Source organism: Phyllobates terribilis, unplaced genomic scaffold, assembly GCF_046119375.1.
Source record: "Phyllobates terribilis strain yellow unplaced genomic scaffold, ASM4611937v1 Scaffold_2__4_contigs__length_985480577, whole genome shotgun sequence".
NCBI classification, from domain to species: domain Eukaryota; kingdom Metazoa; phylum Chordata; class Amphibia; order Anura; family Dendrobatidae; genus Phyllobates; species Phyllobates terribilis.
This window is the reverse complement of record NW_027362762.1, coordinates 43,065,531-43,091,976: the sequence shown is the minus strand read 5'-3', so window position 1 is coordinate 43,091,976 and position 26,446 is coordinate 43,065,531. Positions and strand designations below refer to the sequence as shown.

The 26,446-nt window shown below is 48.4% G+C and overlaps 1 protein-coding gene across 3 annotated transcripts in view; it reads left to right on the top strand.

Annotated features, from left to right (window-relative positions):
* P2RY2 (purinergic receptor P2Y2) overlaps positions 1-26,446 on the top strand; it is a 284,868-nt gene that overhangs the window by 182,159 nt on the left and 76,263 nt on the right. The window contains exon 1 of one of the 3 annotated variants that reach the window (XM_073661296.1): positions 440-688. The exons of 1 other annotated variant lie outside the window; for it this stretch is intronic. The gene's annotated coding sequence lies outside the window, so the exon portion shown is untranslated. Of the gene's footprint in view, positions 1-439; positions 689-26,446 lie in introns of those variants that run through there. One more of the 3 variants, XM_073661293.1, reaches the window with a different exon arrangement.

Here is a 26,446-nt window from a genome sequence, read left to right as displayed (position 1 = left end):
TAGGGGTCAGTATTATTGTAGTTATATTCTTGTACATAGGGGCAGTATTATAGTAGTTATATTCTTGTACATAGGGGCAGTATTATAGTAGTTTTATTCTTGTACATAGGGGGCAGTATTATAGTAGTTATATTCTTGTACATAGGGGCAGTATTATAATAGTTATAGTCTTGCACATAGGGGGCAGTATTATAGTAGTTATATTCTGGTAGATAGGGGGCAGTATTATAGTAGTTATATTCTTGTACATAGGGGGCAGTATTTTAGTAGTTATATTCTGGTAGATAGGGAGCAGTATTATAGTAGTTATATTCTTGTGCTATCATGTAGTGGAATACTTTATCTGAGATTGACTTTGTCTTGTAATCTTGATTGGCCATATCTTGCCCCTGCTGACTATCTGGAGAGCTGTGTGGGGTGTCACTGTACTCGGTGCTGGATATGTTTGCTGTATGCCTGGAGTCTCACCCAGTCACTCCCAGCTCCTCTTCCTCCCACCCACACTCTTTTACTAGGTATTAGTTGTAGTGAGAGGAGGAGGACGAGCCTGGGCCAGTAGTGAGCGTCAGGCAGTCCTTATTCTCCTCTAGACTTTGGATCCAGGGCTGATGGACACTTTCCTGGGCAGACATGTCGTCTACTGAAGTCTGAGAAGAGAGTTAAGAACCCGGACCTGGATCTTTCTTGGGTAAGTCTGTGCCTTGTATGTAGGTGACCGTCTCTGATACAATTTGGTGGCGGCTCTTGTTTCTTGTTACTTCTTGTATTGGATTTTTTCTCAGCTCCTTTAAGAATACTGAGAGTTTGGTTGTGTATTAGATGTGTAATTGTTGTGGGACTACAAGTCCCATCGCGTTATTCTACTTCTCGGTGAGATCTTAATGTTACATCTATACCCTATTTCCGATTTACAAGAAATGCAAAATATCCGGCTCTCGATACATCTTACATTAATATTTCATATTTCAGAAAGTCTTAAAAGCAGAAAAAAAATAACCTTAAAGACAAGTAAAATCCATTAAAATTCAAGAACAGCAATTAAGCAAAATAAATGGCGCCTCGAGTCACCATCCAGCTTACACCGCTATCCTGATGTATCTTAGATGAATTATATATACCTGTGAAGTGGACGTTCCCATAATTATACATTGTAATCTTTGGTGGACGGTATTTTTTTTTTAAATGTGCCAAACCCCCTCTGATCCCGTACAATGCCAATAAAAGGGCACATACCGCTATACAAACTGCAAACGGCTAAATCCTCTATAGCAGTGGTGGTCACACGTGCTCAATACAGCTCCATTCACACAAAGAGCTTTGGGTGTGCTGTTCTCAGGACAAGTGCGGATATAGGCTGTCAAACTTGTGACTTTCAGGCTCCATATCTCACCATCTGTGCATCGCACGTGAGACGACCATCATTTTACAGACGATCTTCTTGGCTATCTCATACATAAATGTGACTTGCAGCAATTTAAGATACGATTAGTTCTGCAGATTCTTCTCATGTCGCTGCATTGTTACTGCTTTGCTCCTAAAATTCAAAATTTTATTTTTGGAAAATTTTGTCAGTATTTTGTAAATCCACCTTTGGCGTTCACCACTGCCCCAATCCTTCTTGCTCTCGACCAGATTCAAGCAAGTCTTTATTGACATCTGATCCCGGGTCTCTTCTACATCTTCCCAGAGTTGATCCATACTGGTCGACTCACTTGGGTATGTATACAGCTTTTTCTTCAACTCTACCCACAAGTGTTGGATTGGGTTGAGATCTGGGGACTGTGGGGGCCAATCCAGCGCTTATACTTCATTGTCACTGAACCATTTCTCCTCCAATCTCCACGTATCTTTCTGGTCGTTGTCCTGCTGGAAAACTATGTCGTCCTTTTCATACCCATAGTACTTGAGTGAACGAAGTAACTCGTCTTGTAGGATACTCACATATAGCTCAGTATTGAGATCACCATCGATCCTGGTCAACTACCGAACGCCTTTGTCTGTGAAACAACCTCATATCATCAGGCTTACTACACCGAACTTGACAGTTCCTTCAATTTTTCGATCCGTTAGCCCCTTTTTCCCTTGTTTCTTCCAGACCCATCAGATCCTCATCTATTTACCTTCTTCTCATCGCTCCAAATCACCTGTTTCCAACCTTCTACTGTTCACTTTTCATACTTTTTTGCAAACTCGAACCAACACTTCTTATGACGATATTGAGGTTGAGGCTTCTTCATCTTTTTCCGGGCACCATTCCAGACTTGTGTAATATGAGTTGCACAGTGCTGGCATGGATTTTCTGTGATCTCACTATTAAAAAGCATACGTAATATGTCACCTCCACTCAGACCTGGCTTCAGCACCCGGGCAAGTGCCGGGGCCCTGAGCAGACAGGGGGGCCCACTCGCCGTCGGGCACTCCGCCGCGTTATGGGTGGAGGAGAGCGGTGCCAGCGTCACCCCCTCCCCCGCATCCCCAATGCCCCGGCAGCCGGCGGTACAATACTTACCTCTCCCCGTACCTCCACAGCAGGTCCTGCATCTTCCGAGGCTGCTGCACTGTGACGTCTCATATCAGAGGGCGCGGTGACGTCTTTACATCTCTCCTGAGCCGTCACAGTGCAGAGCGGGAAGACGCCGGCGCTGGTGAGGAGTCCGGAGCAGCGGCAGCAGGTGAGAAGTGAGGTGAGTAATTGATTATTTTTTTTAAATAAATGGAGGCATGGGGCATTATATGAGGCAGAAGTGACATCCTGCATGGGGCATTATATGGAGGGAGAGGTGACATCCTGCATGGGGCATTATATGGGGGGAGAGGTGACATCCTGCATGGGGTATTATATGGGGGGAAAGGTGACATCCTGCATGGGGTATTATATGGGGGGAGAGGTGACATCCTGCATGGGGCATTATATGGGGGAGAGGTGACATCCTGCATGGGGCATTATATGGGGGGAGAGGTGACATCCTGCATGGGGCATTATATGGGGGGAGAGGTGACATCCTGCATGGGGCATTATATGGGGGAGAGGTGACATCCTGCATGGGGCATTATATGGGGGGAGAGGTGACATCCTGCATGGGGCATTATATGGGGGAGAGGTGACATCCTGCATGGGACATTATATGGGGGGAGAGGTGATATCCTGCATAGGGCATTTTATGGGGGGAGAGGTGACATCCTGCATGGGGCATTATATGGGGGGAGAGGTGACATCCTGCATGGGGCATTATATGGGGGAGAGGTGACATCCTGCATGGGACATTATATGGGGGGAGAGGTGATATCCTGCATAGGGCATTTTATGGGGGGAGAGGTGACATCCTGCATGGGGCATTATATGGGGGGAGAGGTGACATCCTGCATGGGGCATTATAAGGGGGGGGGTGACATCCTGTATTGGGCATTATATGGGGGATAACATCCTGCATGGAGCATTATAAGGGGGTGGTGACATCCGCATGGGGCATTATAAGGGGGTGGTGACATCCTGCATGGGGCATTATTTGGGGGGAATAGCCTGCATGTGGCATTATGTGGGGGCACAGCCTCCACTGCCGTGTTTGTTGCTCCAGAACTGATAGACCTTGTGATGAGCCGACTTGTTGCCTCTGATACTTTGCCTGGATGTCCACCTCCTGGCTTTTTGTATTCTTCCACCTGTCATGGCGCTCACATGATGCAGTTTGGAAATTTTCTTGGCCGAGAGACCACCAACGATGATCTGGATGCTGCTGCTTCTCTTTTCTTGGGAAATCTTCTTCATGACTGCTCCTCGATTTGAACCAGTGACCCTTCACTTGGGAATCAACCTAGTTACACACTGAGCTATTAGGGAATGTGAGACCAGGTAGTAATTTGTAGTAACAGGAAGAAAAGGATTTATCCAGCAGGAGCAAAACAGTAACAATGCAGTGACATGACGAGAATCTACATAACTAATAATGTGCTAAATAGTCACAAGTCAAAGTTATGTATGAGATAACCAAGATGATTGTCTATAAAATGATGGGAGTCTCACATTCGGATCATTAGTGGATGGTGAGATATGGAGCCTGAAAGTCAAAAGATCAAAACGGTGTTACCATTTTGCTCATCAGTTTGTTGTTTTTTGGAAACAACCCCTATAAGTCTGATAATCATAACTCAGACAAACAAGATTAAAAGTGTTAGACCGGACAGTGGCACAAAGGATTACTAGGCAGCTGCAAAAAAAATGTTTACCTGCATTCACAGAAGTAAAGCTTCATTAATGTTGTAACTTAGATGTGTATTATCCAACTTGGTTGCCAGAATGTTATCAGTCAGCCATTATATTGACCCTTTTAATCAACAGTGTTGTGACCCAACACAGTTGCTGCTTCCTTTTACTGTATAGTTATTTCCCAGCTCATGTGTAGTTTTCTGTGAAAGCTAACAGATATCAAACAAATTCAGAAATTTTAGAAAATGTAGAAGTGAAACATTTTTGGGTCTGGGTGACTTGGAATGTCATTTCTCTATACGCAAATATAGACCATCAAACTATAAATGCAAGCTGAAAGGTCCTGTGTAGAACCAGTTGCAGCAAGAACATACTGGCTTTTTCTTAGAAGTCATTAAATATATATTGACAAGCAAAAATTTTTCTTTGTAATATACATTTTTTTTATCAGCTTTAGGGCACCGCAATGGGTACGAAGTACATGCCTAGTCAGGCTAATTTATTCATTGGGAACATTTTCCATTCTTCCAAGGCTGGAAGCAGGCCTGGTGCTCTGGAGAAATTAAAATGATGATATACAATTATTATAAGAGAGGTCGGCACCTGAAATGAAGGAATTTACATACAGTATAAGTTGTATATGTACAATCCTCACACTTAACAGGTTCAAACATGTGACCCTAAAATCGGTCACTCAGGTAATAATCTGCATCATTCTGCCATTTTACTAACAGTCACGTGATTATGTCAACTCCAGAATTTCTTTAGTCATCAGTGGTAAAGACTACCAGCCCCTTACAAAATACATGGCCAGCGGATGGAATAATAATGAATCATGTAACTAAAATACCGCCCATGCCTAGCTCTCTAGATGGAGGGGTTTCGGCTTTTTCCAGGATCACGTGACAGTTGGTGGAAACAGCAGAATGATTCTGTAGATTACCATAGTGACCCTCTATAAGTGATAGACTGACCTGTACTTTGTAAACTAGATAATAAGAGTTTTGATAGAATTTTCTTTGGCACCATGTACTAGGAGTTGAAGACCGCAGATTTAGGTGAACGGTAAGGCGCCATTTATTTTGCCTCTCTGCTGTGTATTATTCAGCTTTGTTGCCAGTGTTGGTTTTTAATTGTTATGTTTTTATGCTTTTATAGACTATTGAGATATTAATTAATAATGTAGACCTCTCAAAAGCCGGAGATCTTTTGTTTTTTGCATATACTGATAAACATTGGTATCCGGAAACATTTTCACTAATGCGCAGTGTACTTCATCCCAGACGGTTTCTAAAGGTGAGCTATTATTCTCTTAGGGTGGGCCGTATCTGACTGTTGGACTTGCTGAGACTTGTAGTTGCTTTGCAAATGTACAGTATAACCTTTTCCTGTGCGTTGGAAGATCAGCGGCTTTAGCTGTTCGTTGTCCTTAAATTGGTATGTGCTGTTTTGCTTGTATTGGATGAAGAGATCGGCATGGGTTTGGCACATTGTCCTCATAAGCTGACAATCTACTGACTTGGGAAGAGACTCTTCGCTCAGGACCTGGGCTGAAATATATTATGGCAGTTGTGGGAATTTGCATTATTTTTGGACCTACTTTTAGTCTACTGTAACCTGTGTATGATAATTTATGGACACTATGTATCAATAATATTGGGGCACTGTAGGACATTGTTACGAGTTCAGTATATGGCAGCATCATGCGATTCACTGAACGTCAGTATTTCATGGGCATTATATAGTGGTATTATACATGTACAGTATCCCTGTGTTATGTGGGAATTGTATAGTAGTGTAGAGTTGTGCTATATATACACTCTCTGTATCTTCCTTCTATTAGTCGCAGGTGATATTTCTCCCAACCCAGGACCCTCCAGTAATAATAACACTAACTCTTTCCCTGTTACATTCAGAAACCCTGCTAATCTCATTAATATTCCCTGCATATCTTCTGTCTCATTCAACTGTGCCCTTTGGAATGCACGCTCAGCTTGTAATAAACTCTCTTACATCCATGACTTTTTCCTCTCTAATTCCCTCAACCTTCTGGCTCTCACTGAAACCTGGATCCAGCAGTCGGACACCACTGCCGCTGCAGCTCTCTCCTATGGTGGCCTACATTTCTCTCATACCCCACGACCTGACAACAGATCAGGTGGAGGTGTTGGTCTGCTTCTTTCAACAAAATGTACTTTTCAGGTTATCCCCCCTGTACCCTCCCTTATCTTCCCGTCCTTTGAGGCCCACACAGTCAGACTCTACCGGCCCTTCTCCCTGCGAGTGGCGGTTGTCTATCGCCCCCCAGGTCCCCTCCGTCAATTCCTGGATCACTTTGCTGCCTGGCTTACAAATTTTCTATCCTGCGACATCCCCACGATAATCATGGGAGACTTTAACATCCCAATTGGCGATCCTCTTTCCCCATCTGCCACGCATCTTTTATCATTAACCTCCTCCTTCGGCCTTTCACAGCTTGCTAATTCTCCTACACATGAAGACGGGAACACATTGGACCTGATCTTCTCCCGGCTTTGCTCAGTACATGACTTTACTAACTCTCCCCTTCCACTCTCTGACCATAATCTTCTTTCATTCTCTGTCAAGAACTGTGACTCTACTCAAGACACTCCCACCGTCCACACTTATAGAAATTTACGCGCCATTAACACCCAGAAATTTATAAAAAGGTTGCAATCATCATTGGCTCCAATCTCCTCCCTCTCATGTCCTGAATCTGCATTGAAGCATTATAACAAAATAATGCTATGCGCCCTGGATGAAGCCGCACCTCCTACACAAAGAACAATTCGGCATAGACGGCGACAACCCTGGCACACGCCTCAAACACGTCTTCTCCAGAGGTACTCCAGGTGCGCTGAACGGCTGTGGAGAAAATCAAATCTGCCCGAAGATTTCCTCCACTATAAATTTATGCTGAAAACATATAACTCTGCCCTTCACCTCTCCAAACAAACCTACTTTAACAACCTCATCATCTCACTTTCCAATAATCCTAAACGACTCTTTGACACGTTTCATTCTCTCCTCAATCAAACAGCACAGGCCCCGACCACCGACCTCAGCGCTGACGATCTGGCTAACTATTTCAAAGAAAAAATTGACCATATCCGACAGGAAATTTTCTCCCAATCCCCAAATGTTATGCATGCTCCCCCCCGCCACATTGTATCTTGCTCATTTTCTGACTTCGAACCAGTCACGGAAGATGAAGTGATCAGGCTCCTTGCATCTTCTCGCCCTACCACCTGCACCAGCGACCCTATTCCCTCACATCTCCTTCAGTCCCTTGCTCCAGCTGTCACCTCTCACCTAACTAAAATTTTCAACCTTTCCCTCTCATCTGGTATCTTTCCCTCTTCTTTTAAACACGCCAGCATACAACCATTACTTAAAAAACCATCCCTCGACCAGAACTGCACGGCCAACTACAGACCTGTTTCCAATCTTCCCTTTATCTCTAAACTCCTGGAACGCCTGGTCCACTCCCGTCTAATCCGCTATCTCTCAGACAACTCTCTTCTTGACCCTTTACAATCTGGTTTCCGCTCTTTACATTCTACTGAAACTGCCCTCACTAAAGTCTCTAATGATCTACTAACAGCTAAATCTAATGGTCACTACTCCCTGCTGATTCTCCTGGATCTCTCTGCAGCATTTGACACTGTGGATCACCAGCTCCTCCTCACTATGCTCCGCACTATTGGCCTCAAGGACACGGTTCTCTCCTGGTTCTCCTCTTATCTCTCTGACCGCTCCTTCTCTGTGTCTTTTGCCGGCTCCTCCTCCTCTCTACTTCCTCTTACTGTCGGGGTTCCTCAAGGATCAGTCCTAGGCCCCCTTCTTTTCTCCTTATACACCGCTCCTATTGGACAAACAATCAGTAGATTCGGTTTTCAGTACCATCTCTATGCTGATGACACCCAATTATACACCTCTGCTCCGGACATCACCCCTGCATTACTACAAAAGACCAGTGATTGTCTTTCTGCTGTGTCTAACATTATGTCCTCCCTCTACCTAAAACTGAATCTGTCAAAAACTGAACTACTCGTCTTTCCTCCCTCCATTAATCTACCTGTGCCCGATATTGCCATCTCCGTTTGTGGCTCAACCATTACTCCCCAGCTACAAGCCCGCTGTCTTGGGGTCATTTTTGATTCAGATCTTTCTTTCACTCCTCACATCAAATCACTCGCTCGTTCATGTCATCTACACCTCAAAAACATCTCAAGAATCAGGACTTTTCTCACCTTTGACTCGGCAAAAACTCTTACTGTCGCTCTTATTCATTCTCGTCTTGACTATTGCAACGCTCTACTAATCGGTCTCCCTCTTACTAAACTCTCCCCTCTCCAATCCGTCCTGAACGCAGCAGCCAGGATCATATTCCTCGCCAACCGCTACTCAGATGCCTCTTCCCTGTGCCAGTCATTGCATTGGTTGCCCATCCAATATAGAGTTCGTTTTAAACTTATCACGCTTACCCACAAAGCGCTCCATGCTTCAGTACCCCCCTACATCTCCTCCCTTGTCTCAGTCTACCACCCTACACGTGCCCTCCGTTCTGCAAATGACTTGAAACTAAAATCCTCCATAATCCGAACTTCCCACTCCCGTCTCCAAGATTTCTCGCGTGCTGCGCCAATTCTTTGGAATGCACTACCCAGGACAGTTCGATTAATTCCCAATACCCACAGTTTCAAGCGAACCCTAAAAACACATTTCTTTAGACTGGCGTATCACCTAAACACACTCTGTCCATCCCAGCTTTCCCCCATATTAAAATCTTCTTCAACTTCGGGTTCAAACCAACCATGCACATAAAAGCCTCTGTCAGGACTGCACACATACTGGCTGGCGACCAGTCCATGTATTATTATTTATCCTATTCAGTATATCAAGGCTGCATTATACAATATATGTACTTTTTACCTTTTGTGTCTCCCCCACTTCCTCATAGACTGTAAGCTCGCGAGCAGGGCCCTCACTCCGTTCGATATGAGATATGCTTATTCTGTATTGTCTGTATAAGTCCCCCCTAAAATTTGTAAAGTGCTGCGGAATATGTTGGCGCTATAAAAATAAACTATTATTATTATTATTATTATTATAGTATGGCAGTATTATATTAGCTTTGTATAATGGTATTACGTATGTACAGTATCAGTGTATTGTGAAAATTGTACAGTGGCAATATCTTTATTGTACAGAATTGCAGTTTTTTTGTTGCCATTATATAGTGTAATTATTTATGTATATTATGGCAGTATTTCAATAGGCACTGTATTATTTATGCAATATATAGGAGTACAACGTGGCACTGTAAAGTGGTATTACCGAAATGCCGCAGTTATTTGTGAGCATTGCATGGTGAAATGATTTAAACGCTACATGAAAATATTACATCTAATCAGCATGTGCAAAGCTTGTTGTGAAGGAAGGAGGAGGAGGTATGCTGTGACATCACCTATTGTGAATGGTGAATCCTGTGTTATCTCCTGTATATAGAGGTGTTATCAGTCATTATACAGGAGGAGGTGAGCTGTGATATCACCTATTGTGGATGGTGGATCCTGTGTTATCTACTGTATATAGAGGTGTTATCAGTCATTGTACAGGAGGAGGAGGAGGTGAGCTATGATATCATCTATTGTGAATGGTGGATCCTGTGTTATTTACTGTATATAGAGGTGTTATCAGTCATTGTATAAGATGAGGAGGTGAGCTGTGACATCACCTATTGTGAATGGTGGATCCGGTGTTATCTACCGTATATAGAGGTGTTATCAGTCATTGTACAGGAGGAGGAGGTGAGCTGTGACATCACCTATTGTGAATGGTGGATCCGGTGTTATCTACTGTATATAGAGGTGTTATCAGTCATTGTACAGGAGGAGGAGGTGAGCTGTGACATCACCTATTGTGAATGGTGGATCCTCTGTTATCTCCTGTATATAGAGGTGTTATCAGTCATTATACAGGAGGAGGTGAGCTGTGATATCACCTATTGTGGATGGTGGATCCTGTGTTATCTACTGTATATAGAGGTGTTATCAGTCATTGTACAGGAGGAGGAGGAGGTGAGCTATGATATCATCTATTGTGAATGGTGGATCCTGTGTTATTTACTGTATATAGAGGTGTTATCAGTCATTGTACAAGATGAGGAGGTGAGCTGTGACATCACCTATTGTGAATGGTGGATCCTGTGTTATCTACTGTATATAGAGGTGTTATCAGTCATTGTACAGGAGGAGGAGGTGGTGAGCTGTGACATCACCTATTGTGAATGATGGATCCTGTGTTATCTACTGTATATAGAGGTGTTATCAGTCATTGTACAAGAGGAGGAGGTGAGCTGTGACATCACCTATTGTGAATGGTGGATCCTGTGTTATCTACTGTATATAGAGGTGTTATCAGTCATTGTACAGGAGGAGGTCGTGAGCTGTGACATCACCTGTTGTGAATGGTGGATCCTGTGTTATCTACTGTATATAGAGGTGTTATCAGTCATTGTACAGGAGGAGGAGGTGAGCTGAGACATCACCTATTGTGAATGGTGGATCCTGTGTTATCTACTGTATATAGAGGTGTTATCAGTCATTGTACAAGAGGAGGAGGTGAGCTGTGACATCACCTATTGTGAATGGTGGATCCTGTGTTATCTACTGTATATAGAGGTGTTATCAGTCATTGTACAGGAGGAAGAGGAGGAGGTGAGCTGTGACATCAGCTATTGTGAATAGTGGATCCTGTGTTATCCACTGTATACAGAGGTGTTATCAGTCATTGTACAGGAGGAGGTGAGCTGTGACATCACCTATTGTGAATGGTGGATCCTGTGTTATCTACTGTATATAGAGGTGTTATCAGTCATTATACAAGAGGAGGAGGTGAGCTGTGACATCACCTATTGTGAATGGTGGATCCTGTGTTATCTACTGTATATAGAGGTGTTATCAGTCATTCTACAGGAGGAAGAGGAGGTGAGCTGTGACATCACCTATTGTGATTAGTGTATCCTGTATTATTAGCTGTGTATAGCGCCATTACTGAAATCATTGTCATTATAATCCTGCCTCTGCTGATAAGAAGTCTTCTGAAAACTCTCGATAAGGGGACAGAAAGTCTAAACAATTCCCAGTGTGAAAATTATAATAATACTGTTTTAGTTTTTTCCTTGTGAAGATCATGATATTGAAAGAAAAAAACATGTAGCTCTCAAAAACAAGAGTTTATTTTCTGATAATATCTTCCCTTTAAGTTTGATGTGTCTCCCGAAATATGGAGCCGATTGTTCCCCCCCACCAGACTGTGTTGGATTGTCGGGAGGTTGTGATGCTCAGGCCGTCACGCTTTATGGCTCTTGTCTCCTGTCCTGGGTTATCTTAGTGTCCTCCTTATTACATGTGCAGGACTCATCACAGATCTCTGTCACCTTTATGACGTCCTTTGTCCTCGATGTTCGGGGGCTTTTTTGGTTGCGCGCCCACGATCAGGAATAGCAGCTCACCTACCCTGCGTCCACACCGCTGCTATTCCTGATCGGGGGGGACACAGCCTTAGAAACCTAATTTTGTGCAACCAGCACCTGACATCAGACCGGTGTCATCTCCGATCTCTCTATGTCCTGTCCAAAAAGAAAGGGACATAGATGTTACTATCACCAGTGACCTTCCCGGGTGCATGTATGGGGGAGGGGGGGGGGGCGCCATCCAATTACTTGTGATATTGATGAAGGAGAAACCATAACAGGGACTTGTGCCGGGGCTGCTGTTTGGGGACAATATGGGATGAATGGCGGGAGATTAGCATGATGCCTGTCCAAACCTGCAGGACAAGGACCAGACACAAAGGGGCATTGTACAAAATATCCCTTCTGTGTGTACAGTGTCAGCAGGACTATATACTGTACTGGAAGTGCCGCCAGGGCCAATGAAGCCGCAGATTGAAAAGTTTGGGAACAAGCAGAGATGGCAGATCAAATAAAATCCTTCTTAACTTTTTTTTTCTGGAAATGCACATGTGCATTAGCAGCAACGGACTAAGCCTGTCCATATCTGTTGTATTGAAGCATCTAATGAGCGTGTGCAAAGGTAATTGTGAAGAGAGAGGGAGCAGGTGAGCTGTGACGTCACCTTAGGTGATCAGTGGTGTTATCAGCTGTGTACAGAGGTGTCATTGTAATCCTTCCTCTGATGATGAAGGAAACTGAGGGCTCATCCTGATTCACTGCTACCTGTTCTACTTGTTACTCAAGTCTGAAGATGAATATGATGGAGCCCACGTCACCTTATGTGTATTATTCTTCTGTACCTGAAATCATCACCATCCGAGTACTAAAAGGAGCGACTGAACGGAGGCGACATATAACGACCACCAGTATACGTCTCCTACACTCCTCAACATTGAAATTACACCACCAAGAAGTCAAGGAGCGATGGAAATCACAGGAGGAGACATCAATGATCTGCAGGTGATTTCTTCCATCTGGAATCTGAGCCTCGTGCAGAATTATTAGGCAAATGAGTATTTTGATCACATGATACTTTTTCTACATGTCGTCCTACTCCAAGCTGCATATTCTTGAGAGCCAACTACCAATGAAGTAAATCTGGTGATGTGCTTCTCTGTAATGAGGAGGGGTGTTGACTAATGACATCAACACCCTATATAAGGTGGGCTTAATTATTAGGCAACTTCCTTTCCTTTGCCAAAATGGGTCAGAAGAGAGATTTGACGGCTCTGAAAAGTCCAAAATTGTGAGATGTCTTGCAGAGGGAGGCAGCAGTCTTGAAATTTCCAAACTTTTGAAGCGTGATCACCGAGCAATCAAGCGTTTCATGGCAAATAGACAACAGGGTCGCAAGAAGCGTGTTGGCCAAAAAAGGCACAAAATAACTGCCCATGAATTGAGGAAAATCAAGCGTGAAGCAGCCAAGATGCCATTTGCCACCAGTTTTGCCATATTTCAGAGCTGCAACGTTACTAGAGTATCAAAAAACACAAGGTGAGCGATACTCAGGGACATGGCCAAGGTAAGGAAGGCTGAAAAACCACCACCTATGAACAAGAAACATAAGATAAAACGTCAAGAATGGGCCAAGAAATATCTTAAGACTGATTTTTCAAAGGTTTTATGGACTGATGAAATGAGAGTGACTAGAATTCCCGCGTCGCTCATTGGTCTGGCAGCGGCCAATCAGCACCGCGGGATTTCTGAAAAAAGATGGCAGCCGTTAGCGGCTCATCTCCCGGCCGGTAGCAACAGAAGGACCCCGACCGCCGGCGCCGCTGACATCCATGCGGCTAGGGTGTCTAGGGAGGACCGGGGAGCAGCGCTGCGGGTCGGGATACTTCTGCTGCGAGCAGTCGCTCATCTCCCGGCCGGTAGCAACAGAAGGACCTCGACCGCCGGAGCCATCTGCGGGACGGAGATGCAGCCGGGACATGACCGGCGCGAGGCGCTCATCTCCCGGCTTCTAGCAGCGGAAGTAGCCGCACAGGCAGCGGCGCTCCCCGGTCCTCACCAATACGATTCGATGATTGGTCGCGGTCTCCGGCCGCGACCAATCACTGATCTTGCCGAAAAAGTTAAACACCGCTGTGCTGATTGGTCGCGGACGCTGCCCGCGACCAATCACCGATTTGGGCGCCACATTTAAATAGCGTCCGCGACCAATCACCGATCTTGGCGCCACATTTAAACACTGCTGTGCTGATTGGTCGCGGACGCTGCCCACGACCAATCACCGATTTGGGCGCCACATTTAAATAGCGGCCGCGACCAATCACAGATCTTGCAGACACATTTAAACACTGCTGTGCTGATTGGTCGCGGACACTATTTAAATGTGGCGCTCAAATCGGTGATTGGTCGCGGGCAGCGTCCGCGACCAATCAGCACAGCAGTGTTTAAATGTGGCGCCAAAATCGGTGATTGATCGCTGGCAGCTCCCGCGACCAATCAGCGATTTTGGACACAAATGTCCAGTCCTTAGTAACACCATGCGGCTACTGTCGGGAGATCAGCGGCTAGCGTGTCAAGGGAGGACCGGGGAGCGGCGCTGTGGGTCGGGATACTTCTGCTGCGAGCGGCCGCTCATGTCCCGGCTTCTCGCAGCGGAAGTAGCCGTACAGGCAGCGGCGCTCCCCGGTCCTCACCAATACGATTCCGCTCCCCGGTCCCCACCAATACGATTCGCTGATTGGTTGCGCTCTCCGCACGCGACCAATCAGTGATCTTGGCGCAAAAGTTAAACACCGCTGTGCGCGATTTGGGCGCCACATTTAAATAGCGGCCGTGACCAATCACCGATCTTGGCGCAACATTTAAACACTGCTGTGCTGATTGGTCGTGGGCAGCGTCCGCGACCAATCAGCGATCTTGCCAACACATTTAAACACTGCTGTGCTGATTGGTCGCGGACGCCAGCCGACCGCGACCAATCAGCGAGATTGGCGCCAGATTTAAACAACGCTCTGCTGATTGGTCGCGACCGCCAGCCGACCGCGACCAATCAGCGAGATTGGCGCAAAATTTAAACAACGCTCTGTTGATTGGTCGCGACTAATCAGCGATTTTGGCGCCAAATTTAAACACGCTCTCCAGTCCTCACTAACACGGTTCGCTGATTGGTCGCGGCCGCCACCCGCGACCAATCACCGATATTGCCGCCAAATTTAAACACCGTTTTGCTGATTGGTCGCGGTTGCCGGCCGTAACCAATAAGCGCTTTTGGCGCCAAATTTAAACGCCGCTCTGCTAATTGCGCCCGGTCGGCCGCATACATATTCTAGAATACCCGATGCGTTAGAATCGGGCCACCATCTAGTATATGTATATTGTGTTATTTATTACAGTTGGGGTCTTCTTCCTCCCGCTGTATACAGTGGCAGTGGAAGGATTATTTGTGTATTTGTGTGGGGTCTTTTGTGTTACTGACAGCTGTTTGCCTTTGATGTGTGTGTATCTCTATTTCTGGGTGTGTAGTTCAGTGTGTTGTAGGGTTACGTACTGTAAATTCCTCAATAACGTGATGCAACCTTATCTGCTCTTTTCCGGTTATACACAAGTTTTTAGGGAGAGAATGGACGCTGAATCATCAAGTTCTGAATTTTACTGTCTGATTGTTCTTTTCTACTCTTGTGCAAGCGACATAACAAGCAGAAATTCCCTTGAGGCATCTGCTAAATCTTTTTTATATCTAACCTAAATAGGAAAGGTTATTCAGATTTTGCACAAATTATCAGATGGCTATTACTGCTGCTCTACCTCCTCTCTCACAGCATGCAGCTGCACAGACACAGAGTAAGATACTACAGCAGCATCCCCCTCCTCCCCTCCACAGCATGCAGCTGCACAGACACAGAGTAAGATACTACAGCAGCATCCCCCTCCTCCCCTCCACAGCATGCAGCTGCACAGACACAGAGTAAGATACTGCAGCAGCATCCCCCTCCTCCCCTCCACAGCATGCAGCTGCACAGACACAGAGTAAGATACTGCAGCAGCATCCCCCTCCTCCCCTCCCACAGCATGCAGCTGCACAGACACAGAGTAAGATACTACAGCAGCATCCCCCTCCTCCCCTCCCACAGCATGCAGCCGCACAGACACAGAATAAGATACTGCAGCAGCATCCCCCTCCTCCCCTCCCACAGCATGCAGCCGCACAGACACAGAGTAAGATACTACAGCAGCATCCCCCTCCTCCCCTCCACAGCATGCAGCTGCACAGGCACAGAGTAAGATACTGCAGCAGCATCCCCCTCCTCCCCTCCACAGCATGCAGCTGCACAGACACAGAATAAGATACTGCAGCAGCATCCCCCTCCTCCCCTCCCACAGCATGCAGCTGCACAGACACAGAGTAAGATACTGCAGCAGCATCCCCCTCCTCCCCTCCCACAGCATGCAGCCGCACAGACACAGAGTAAGATACTGCAGCAGCATCCCCCTCCTCCCCTCCACAGCATGCAGCTGCACAGACACAGAATAAGATACTGCAGCAGCATCCCCCTCCTCCCCTCCACAGCATGCAGCTGCACAGACACAGAATAAGATACTGCAGCAGCATTCCCCTCCTCCCCTCCTCAGCATGCAGCCGCACAGACACAGAGTAAGATACTGCAGCAGCATCCCCCTCCTCCCCTCCACAGCATGCAGCTGCACAGACACAGAATAAGATACTGCAGCAGCATCCCCCTCCTCCCCTCCACAGCATGCAGCTGCACAGACACAGAGTAAGATACTGCAGCAGCATCCCCCTCCTCCCCTCCACAGTATGCAGCTGCACAGACACAGAGTAAGATACTACAGCAGCATCCCCCTCCTCCCCTCCACAGCATGCAGCTGCACAGACACAGAATAAGATACTGCAGCAGCATCCCCCTCCTCCCCTCCACAGCATGCAGCTGCACAGACACAGAGTAAGATACTGCAGCAGCATCCCCCTCCTCCCCTCCCACAGCATGCAGCCGCACAGACACAGAATAAGATACTGCAGCAGCATCCCCCTCCTCCCCTCCACAGCATGCAGCCGCACAGACACAGATTAAGATACTGCAGCAGCATCCCTGTCTTCCCCTCCACAGCATGCAGCCACACAGAAACAGAATAAGATACTGCAGCAGCATCCCCCTCCTCCCCTACCACAGCATGCAGCCTCACAGAAACAGAATAAGATACTGCAGCAGCATCCCCCTCCTCCCCTACCACAGCATGCAGCCGCACAGACACAGAATAAGATACTGCAGCAGCATCCCCCTCCTCCCTACTACAGCATGCAGCCTCACAGAAACAGAATAAGATACTGCAGCAGCATCCCCCTCCTCCCCTCCACAGCATGCAGCCGCACAGACACAGAGTAAGATACTGCAGCAGCATCCCCCTGCTCCCCTCCTCAGCATGCAGCCGCACAGACACAGAGTATGATACTGCAGCAGCATTCCCCTCCTCCCCTCCTCAGCATGCAGCCGCACAGACACAGAATAAGATACTGCAGCAGCATCCCCCTCCTCCCTACTACAGCATGCAGCCTCACAGAAACAGAATAAGATACTGCAGCAGCATCCCCCTCCTCCCCTCCACAGCATGCAGCCGCACAGACACAGAGTAAGATACTGCAGCAGCATCCCCCTCCTCCCCTCCTCAGCATGCAGCCTCACAGAAACAGAATAAGATACTGCAGCAGCATCCCCCTCCTCCCCTCCACAGCATGCAGCCGCACAGACACAGAGTAAGATACTGCAGCAGCATCCCCCTCCTCCCCTCCTCAGCATGCAGCCGCACAGACACAGAGTATGATACTGCAGCAGCATTCCCCTCCTCCCCTCCTCAGCATGCAGCCGCACAGACACAGAATTAAATACTGCAGCAGCATTCCCCTCCTTCCCTCCTCAGCATGCAGCCTCACAGAAACAGAATAAGATACTGCAGCAGCATCCCCCTCCTCCCTACTACAGCATGCAGCCTCACAGAAACAGAATAAGATACTGCAGCAGCATCCCCCTCCTCCCCTCCACAGCATGCAGCCGCACAGACACAGAGTAAGATACTGCAGCAGCATCCCCCTCCTCCCCTCCTCAGCATGCAGCCGCACAGACACAGAGTATGATACTGCAGCAGCATTCCCCTCCTCCCCTCCTCAGCATGCAGCCGCACAGACACAGAATAAGATACTGCAGCAGCATCCCCCTCCTCCCTACTACAGCATGCAGCCTCACAGAAACAGAATAAGATACTGCAGCAGCATCCCCCTCCTCCCCTCCACAGCATGCAGCCGCACAGACACAGAATATGATACTGCAGCAGCATCCCCCTCCTCCCCTCCACAGCATGCAGCCGCACAGACACAGAATAAGATACTGCAGCAGCATTCCCCTCCTCCCCTCCTCAGCATGCAGCCGCACAGACACAGAGTAAGATACTGCAGCAGCATCCCCCTCCTCCCCTCCTCAGCATGCAGCCGCACAGACACAGAGTATGATACTGCAGCAGCATTCCCCTCCTTCCCTCCTCAGCATGCAGCCGCACAGACACAGAATAAGATTCTGCAGCAGCATCCCCCTCTTCCCCTACCACAGCATGCAGCCTCACAGACACAGAATAAGATACTGCAGCAGCATCCCCCTCCTCCCCTCCACAGCATGCAGCCACACAGAAACAGAATAAGATACTGCAGCAGCATCCCCCTCCTCCCTACTACAGCATGCAGCCTCACAGAAACAGAATAAGATACTGCAGCAGCATCCCCCTCCTCCCTACTACAGCATGCAGCCTCACAGAAACAGAATAAGATACTGCAGCAGCATCCCCCTCCTCCCTACTACAGCATGCAGCCTCACAGAAACAGAATAAGATACTGCAGCAGCATCCCCCTCCTCCCCTCCACAGCATGCAGCCGCACAGACACAGAATAAGATTCTGCAGCAGCATCCCCCTCTTCCCCTACCACAGCATGCAGCCGCACAGACACAGAGTAAGATACTGCAGCAGCATCCCCCTCCTCCCCTCCTCAACATGCAGCCGCACAGACACAGAATAAGATACTGCAGCAGCATCCCCCTCCTCCCTACTACAGCATGCAGCCTCACAGAAACAGAATAAGATACTGCAGCAGCATCCCCCTCCTCCCCTCCACAGCATGCAGCCGCACAGACACAGAGTATGATACTGCAGCAGCATCCCCCTCCTCCCCTCCACAGCATGCAGCCGCACAGACACAGAATAAGATACTGCAGCAGCATTCCCCTCCTCCCCTCCTCAGCATGCAGCCGCACAGACACAGAGTAAGATACTGCAGCAGCATCCCCCTCCTCCCCTCCTCAGCATGCAGCCGCACAGACACAGAGTATGATACTGCAGCAGCATCCCCCTCCTCCCCTCCACAGCATGCAGCCGCACAGACACAGAATAAGATACTGCAGCAGCATTCCCCTCCTCCCCTCCTCAGCATGCAGCCGCACAGACACAGAGTATGATACTGCAGCAGCATTCCCCTCCTTCCCTCCTCAGCATGCAGCCGCACAGACACAGAATAAGATTCTGCAGCAGCATCCCCCTCTTCCCCTACCACAGCATGCAGCCTCACAGACACAGAATAAGATACTGCAGCAGCATCCCCCTCCTCCCCTCCACAGCATGCAGCCACACAGAAACAGAATAAGATACTGCAGCAGCATCCCCCTCCTCCCCTCCTCAGCATGCAGCCTCACAGAAACAGAATAAGATACTGCAGCACCATCCCCCTCCCTACTACAGCATGCAGCCTCACAGAAACAGAATAAGATACTGCAGCAGCATCCCCCTCCTCCCTACTACAGCATGCAGCCTCACAGAAACAGAATAAGATACTGCAGCAGCATCCCCCTCCTCCCCTCCACAGCATGCAGCCGCACAGACACAGAGTATGATACTGCAGCAGCATTCCCCTCCTCCCCTCCTCAGCATGCAGCCGCACAGACACAGAATAAGATTCTGCAGCAGCATCCCCCTCCTCCCCTACCACAGCATGCAGCCTCACAGACACAGAATAAGATACTGCAGCAGCATCCCCCTCCTCCCGCTTTATGGTCTAGTATTTACTGATGCAATCTAGATGGATTTTTTGGTGGCTGATGACATTTTAGAAGATTACAGAAAACCGTTATACAGGCAAAATGGAGCAATAAGGAAGTTGAGGAAGAAGTCGCTGTTCTTTGGGAAGATACATTACAATGGTTCCTTCAATATATTTACACTTGTTTGTATAAGGAGCCCCCCTCGTTCTTGAACATTATAAGGCAGGGGCTTGTTTTTGGGCTTTGGTTGCAGGCACCTGCTTGGCAGTCGTAGATTTTGGATCCCTGGGAGACGCTTCCACTTGGGTCCGTGCCATGTGTCCCGATGATACACCCAGCTCTGTATGTAATGAGGCGAGTGCTTGTGATCCGTGATTCATCCTCCTGGAATGTGCAGCCCAAATAATCAAGGAGCTTTTGTGGGAATATGATTTTCTGCCCGGATTAGCTGGAATTAGTGTCTTTGGAGTGTTGTGTACATGACGCTACTTTTCTGTATATTTTATTTTACGCCGTCACTCGCCCAATAAAATCTGGACACGTCTGTGGTTTAGAGGAAATCTTGTACTGCACAAACCCACAAATAATGAATAATATTGGCAATTATTTGCGTTACATTGTGTTTTATACTTCATTTGCATCCAGAGCTGCATTCAGACTTCTGCTGCCTTCCTGTTAACACCCAGGTTCTTTCCTGATGGCTTTGAATGGTATTGTAGATTTACTGTTGAGAGAAAAAAGAAGAGATTATCCACAATATAATGCAGCCAATAAATCAAGTAAAATAGATTTTTGGAGTGGGGGGTGGGGGGTCAATTCGAGCACAGAACACTGAACTTTATAACAAAAAAAAAAAAAGAAAGAAAATAAGAAATGATTAAAAAAAAAGTATTCTGGAAAAAAAACAAAACAACAAATTCTGGGGAAGTGATTTCTCCACCAAAATACGTATGATGCAACTTCGCCGATGTCCCAACCCCCAATGTGTGTTTTATAGATCAGGCGCCCGGCGGTGGGAGTAGTAGTTAGGATGTTCTGCACGCTTGCAAAGTGGAAACAGATGTAACATAAAGAAATTACAGGAGATCTCTCTTCTTGCCATTGATTTACTGGGGTCTTATGGGAAACAAATAAATGGGGCCCTGCTACACATCTGTCCCAGGTCCGGGCTCTGTTCCCTTCACCCCGGTCCGCTAAACTCTCTTGTGCTCCACGTTGGCGTTTGCAAGTAGCACAGCGTATGTCCATGTCATGAGCTTCCTAGGCCTATAAGGTCTACCAAGATATACGCCTGTGTATTGGTATTTTGATCTGTCTGCAGTTTCCAGGACCTCTGCTACCTGTCTGTGGTCTCCAGGACCTCTGCTACCTGTCTGTGGTCTCCAGGACCTCTGCTACCTGTCTGTGGTCTCCAGGACCTCTGCTACCTGTCTGTGGCCTCCAGGACCTCTGCTACCTGTCTGTGGTCTCCAGGACCTCTGCTACCTGTCTGTGGTCTCCAAAACTTCTGCTACCTGTCTGTGGTCTCCAGGACCTCTGCTCCCTGTCTGCGGTCTCCAGGACCTCTGCTATCTATCTGTGGTCTACAAAACTTCTGCTACCTGTCTGTGGTCTCCAAAACTTCTGCTACCTGTCTTCGGTCTCCAGGACCTCTGCTACCTGTCTGTGGTCTCCAGGACCTCTGCTATCTGTCTGTGGTCTCCAGAACCTCTGCTACCTGTCTGTGGTCTCCAGGACCTCTGCTACCTGTCTGTGGTCTCTAGGACCTCTGCTACCTGTCTGTGGTCTCCAGGACCTCTGCTACCTGTCTGTGGTCTCCAGGACCTCTGCTACCTGTCTGTGGTCTCCAGGACCTCTGCTACCTGTCTGTGGTCTCCAGGACCTCTGCTACCTGTCTGTGGTCTCCAGGACCTCTGCTACCTGTCTGCGGTCTCCAGGACCTCTGCTACCTGTCTGTGGTCTCCAAAACTTCTGCTACCTGTCTGCGGTCTCCAGGACCTATGCTACCTGTCTGTGGTCACCAGGACCTCTGCTACCTGTCTGTGGTCTCCAGGACCTCTGCTACCTGTCTGTGGTCTCCAGGACCTCTGCTACCTGTCTGTGGTCTCCAAAACTTCTGCTACCTGTCTGTGGTCTCCAGGACCTCTGCTATCTATCTGTGGTCTACAAAACTTCTGCTACCTGTCTGTGGTCTCCAAAACTTCTGCTACCTGTCTTCGGTCTCCAGGACCTCTGCTACCTGTCTGTGGTCTCCAGGACCTCTGCTACCTGTCTGTGGTCTCCAGGACCTCTGCTACCTGTCTGTGGTCTCCAGGACCTCTGCTACCTGTCTGTGGTCTCCAAAACTTCTGCTACCTGTCTGTGGTCTCCAGGACCTCTGCTATCTATCTGTGGTCTACAAAACTTCTGCTACCTGTCTGTGGTCTCCAAAACTTCTGCTACCTGTCTGTGGTCTCCAGGACCTCTGCTACCTGTCTGCGGTCTCCAGGACCTCTGCTATCTGTCTGTGGTCTCCAGAACCTCTGCTACCTGTCTGTGGTCTCCAGAACCTCTGCTACCTGTCTGTGGTCTCCAGGACCTCTGCTACCTGTCTGTGGTCTCCAGGACCTCTGCTACCTGTCTGTGGTCTCCAGGACCTCTGCTACCTGTCTGTGGTCTCCAAAACTTCTGCTACCTGTCTGCGGTCTCCAGGACCTATGCTACCTGTCTGTGGTCACCAGGACCTCTGCTACCTGTCTGTGGTCACCAGGACCTCTGCTACCTGTCTGTGGTCTCCAGGACCTCTGCTACCTGTCTGTGGTCTCCAAAACTTCTGCTACCTGTCTGTGGTCTCCAGGACCTCTGCTCCCTGTCTGCGGTCTCCAGGACCTCTGCTATCTATCTGTGGTCTACAAAACTTCTGCTACCTGTCTGTGGTCTCCAAAACTTCTGCTACCTGTCTTCGGTCTCCAGGACCTCTGTTACCTGTCTGTGGTCTCCAGGACCTCTGCTACCTGTCTGTGGTCTCCAGGACCTCTGCTACCTGTCTGTGGTCTCCAAAACTTCTGCTACCTGTCTGTGGTCTCCAAAACTTCTGCTACCTGTCTGTGGTCTCCAGGACCTCTGCTATCTATCTGTGGTCTACAAAACTTCTGCTACCTGTCTGTGGTCTCCAAAACTTCTGCTACCTGTCTGTGGTCTCCAGGACCTCTGCTACCTGTCTGCGGTCTCCAGGACCTCTGCTATCTGTCTGTGGTCTCCAGAACCTCTGCTACCTGTCTGTGGTCTCCAGGACCTCTGCTACCTGTCTGTGGTCTCCAGGACCTCTGCTACCTGTCTGTGGTCTCCAGGACCTCTGCTACCTGTCTGTGGTCTCCAAAACTTCTGCTACCTGTCTGCGGTCTCCAGGACCTATGCTACCTGTCTGTGGTCTCCAGGACCTCTGCTACCTGTCTGTGGTCTCCAGGACCTCTGCTACCTGTCTGTGGTCTCCAGGACCTCTGCTACCTGTCTGTGGTCTCCAAAACTTCTGCTACCTGTCTGTGGTCTCCAGGACCTCTGCTATCTATCTGTGGTCTACAAAACTTCTGCTACCTGTCTGTGGTCTCCAAAACTTCTGCTACCTGTCTGTGGTCTCCAGGACCTCTGCTACCTGTCTGCGGTCTCCAGGACCTCTGCTACCTGTCTGTGGTCTCCAGGACCTCTGCTACCTGTCTGTGGTCTCCAAAACTTCTGCTACCTGTCTGTGGTCTCCAGGACCTCTGCTACCTGTCTGCGATCTCCAGGACCTCTTGCTATCTGTCTGTGGTCTCCAGAACCTCTGCTACCTGTCTGTGGTCTCCAGGACCTCTGCTACCTGTCTGTGGTCTCCAGGACCTCTGCTACCTGTCTGTGGTCTCCAGTACCTCTGCTACCTGTCTGTGGTCTCCAGGACCTCTGCTACCTGTCTGTGGCCTCCAGGACCTCTGCTACCTGTCTGTGGTCTCCAAAACTTCTGCTACCTGTCTGTGGTCTCCAGGACCTCTGCTCCCTGTCTGCGGTCTCCAGGACCTCTGCTATCTATCTGTGGTCTACAAAACTTCTGCTACCTGTCTGTGGTCTCCAAAACTTCTGCTACCTGTCTTCGGTCTCCAGGACCTCTGCTACCTGTCTGTGGTCTCCAGGACCTCTGCTACCTGTCTGTGGTCTCCAGGACCTCTGCTACCTGTCTGTGGTCTCCAAAACTTCTGCTACCTGTCTGTGGTCTCCAAAACTTCTGCTACCTGTCTGTGGTCTCCAGGACCTCTGCTATCTATCTGTGGTCTACAAAACTTCTGCTACCTGTCTGTGGTCTCCAAAACTTCTGCTACCTGTCTGTGGTCTCCAGGACCTCTGCTACCTGTCTGCGGTCTCCAGGACCTCTGCTATCTGTCTGTGGTCTCCAGAACCTCTGCTACCTGTCTGTGGTCTCCAGGACCTCTGCTACCTGTCTGTGGTCTCCAGGACCTCTGCTACCTGTCTGTGGTCTCCAGGACCTCTGCTACCTGTCTGTGGTCTCCAAAACTTCTGCTACCTGTCTGCGGTCTCCAGGACCTATGCTACCTGTCTGTGGTCTCCAGGACCTCTGCTACCTGTCTGTGGTCTCCAGGACCTCTGCTACCTGTCTGTGGTCTCCAGGACCTCTGCTACCTGTCTGTGGTCTCCAAAACTTCTGCTACCTGTCTGTGGTCTCCAGGACCTCTGCTATCTATCTGTGGTCTACAAAACTTCTGCTACCTGTCTGTGGTCTCCAAAACTTCTGCTACCTGTCTGTGGTCTCCAGGACCTCTGCTACCTGTCTGCGGTCTCCAGGACCTCTGCTACCTGTCTGTGGTCTCCAGGACCTCTGCTACCTGTCTGTGGTCTCCAGGACCTCTGCTACCTGTCTGTGGTCTCCAGGACCTCTGCTACCTGTCTGTGGTCTCCAGGACCTCTGCTACCTGTCTGTGGTCTCCAAAACTTCTGCTACCTGTCTGCGGTCTCCAGGACCTCTGCTACCTGTCTGTGGTCACCAGGACCTCTGCTACCTGTCTGTGGTCTCCAGGACCTCTGCTACCTGTCTGTGGTCTCCAGGACCTCTGCTACCTGTCTGTGGTCTCCAGGACCTCTGCTACCTGTCTGTGGTCTCCAGGACCTCTGCTACCTGTCTGTGGTCTCCAGGACCTCTGCTACCTGTCTGTGGTCTCCAGGACCTCTGCTACCTGTCTGTGGTCTCCAGGACCTCTGCTACCTGTCTGTTGTCTCCAAAACTTCTGCTACCTGTCTGTGGTCTCCAGGACCTCTGCTACCTGTCTGCGGTCTCCAGGACCTCTGCTATTTGTCTGTGGTCTCCAGGACCTCTGCTATCTGTCTGTGGTCTCCAGGACCTCTGCTATCTGTCTGTGGTCTCCAGGACCTCTGCTATCTGTCTGTGGTCTCCAGGACCTCTGCTATCTGTCTGTGGTCTACAGGACCTCTGCTACATCTCTGTGGTCTCCAGAACCTCTGCTACCTGTCTGTGGTCTCCAGGACCTCTGTACCTGTCTGTGGTCTCCAGGACTAGTGATGAGCGAGCATACTCATTTAACCCTTTAAACGAGGATGCTCGGGTACTCACCAAGTAGTTTTGGCATGCTCGGCATTTCAGTCAGTAAGAAACAATGGGTATTATGCAAAGTAATTCTATAAATCCTCATGAGCGTGTCTGAGAAGAGCAGCGGCGAGGTTTAAAATGTCTCGCCCACAACTGCGTTTCCACCACCTGCCGCCCACATCTCAGTGTCAGCCGCAGCGATAAGAGCCCATTTACGTACCGCATCCACTGGTCCCCGCACCGCACACCTGTCGTCCCGCAGGTTAATGTGACTGTAGAGGACGCGTGAGACATCAGTCGCTGATTACCTCCTGCGCACACGGGAAATTGCACTCATTAATTATGGAGCTGTGATATCATGGGTTTTATGAAAGGAAAATTCCTCCTTAAAATAATGTAACGTTTCCACCTTAAATAAAGAAACAGCGCAGCCTGTAATTCAGGGTTTTTCTTGTCCCCTAATATGGGTGGGGGGGAGGTAGCTGCTAATTTGGAACTTCCTGTGACCTTTTGTACAGCACAAAGGTGAATTTTCACCTCCTGGACTCAACTGCAGCACTTCTTATAGCCCCTTGAAGGGATCACTCAACTTTTCCCAGCCCCTGAATGGAAAGCCCAGATGCTGAGCTGCAACTGGCTTCTCTATGGCTGCGTTACTGTGCGATTGATAAGTCTCTTCCTTCTCCTAATAGTTTGTTATAATCTATCAGTGCAGGTAATTAAGAAGCATCTCTGTCCGCGCAGATCCCTGATCTCATGGCACTTTACTTCGGCTGTGTGTTCAGGACTTTATTACTCTTCATACATTCCTGAGTACAAGTAACGGCATGTAAAATGCTGCGATAACATCTCCTGCGATCTCTTTACCGACAGCCTCCAGTTCTTACGTTTTAGGCTTGAATACTAATCCAAACTCGTTTTGTGTATACAGCTCTTATGCAGATCTATGTGTCTCCATGGTAACAGACTACAAAGAAACCCCTTGTGTAGTCTGGCCCTGAAGTTAGGTGTCATTCTACCTATTCTTTCACGTCTCCTTCCTCCCGAAATATTACATTTACAAGATCTCTGCTTGCTGACAG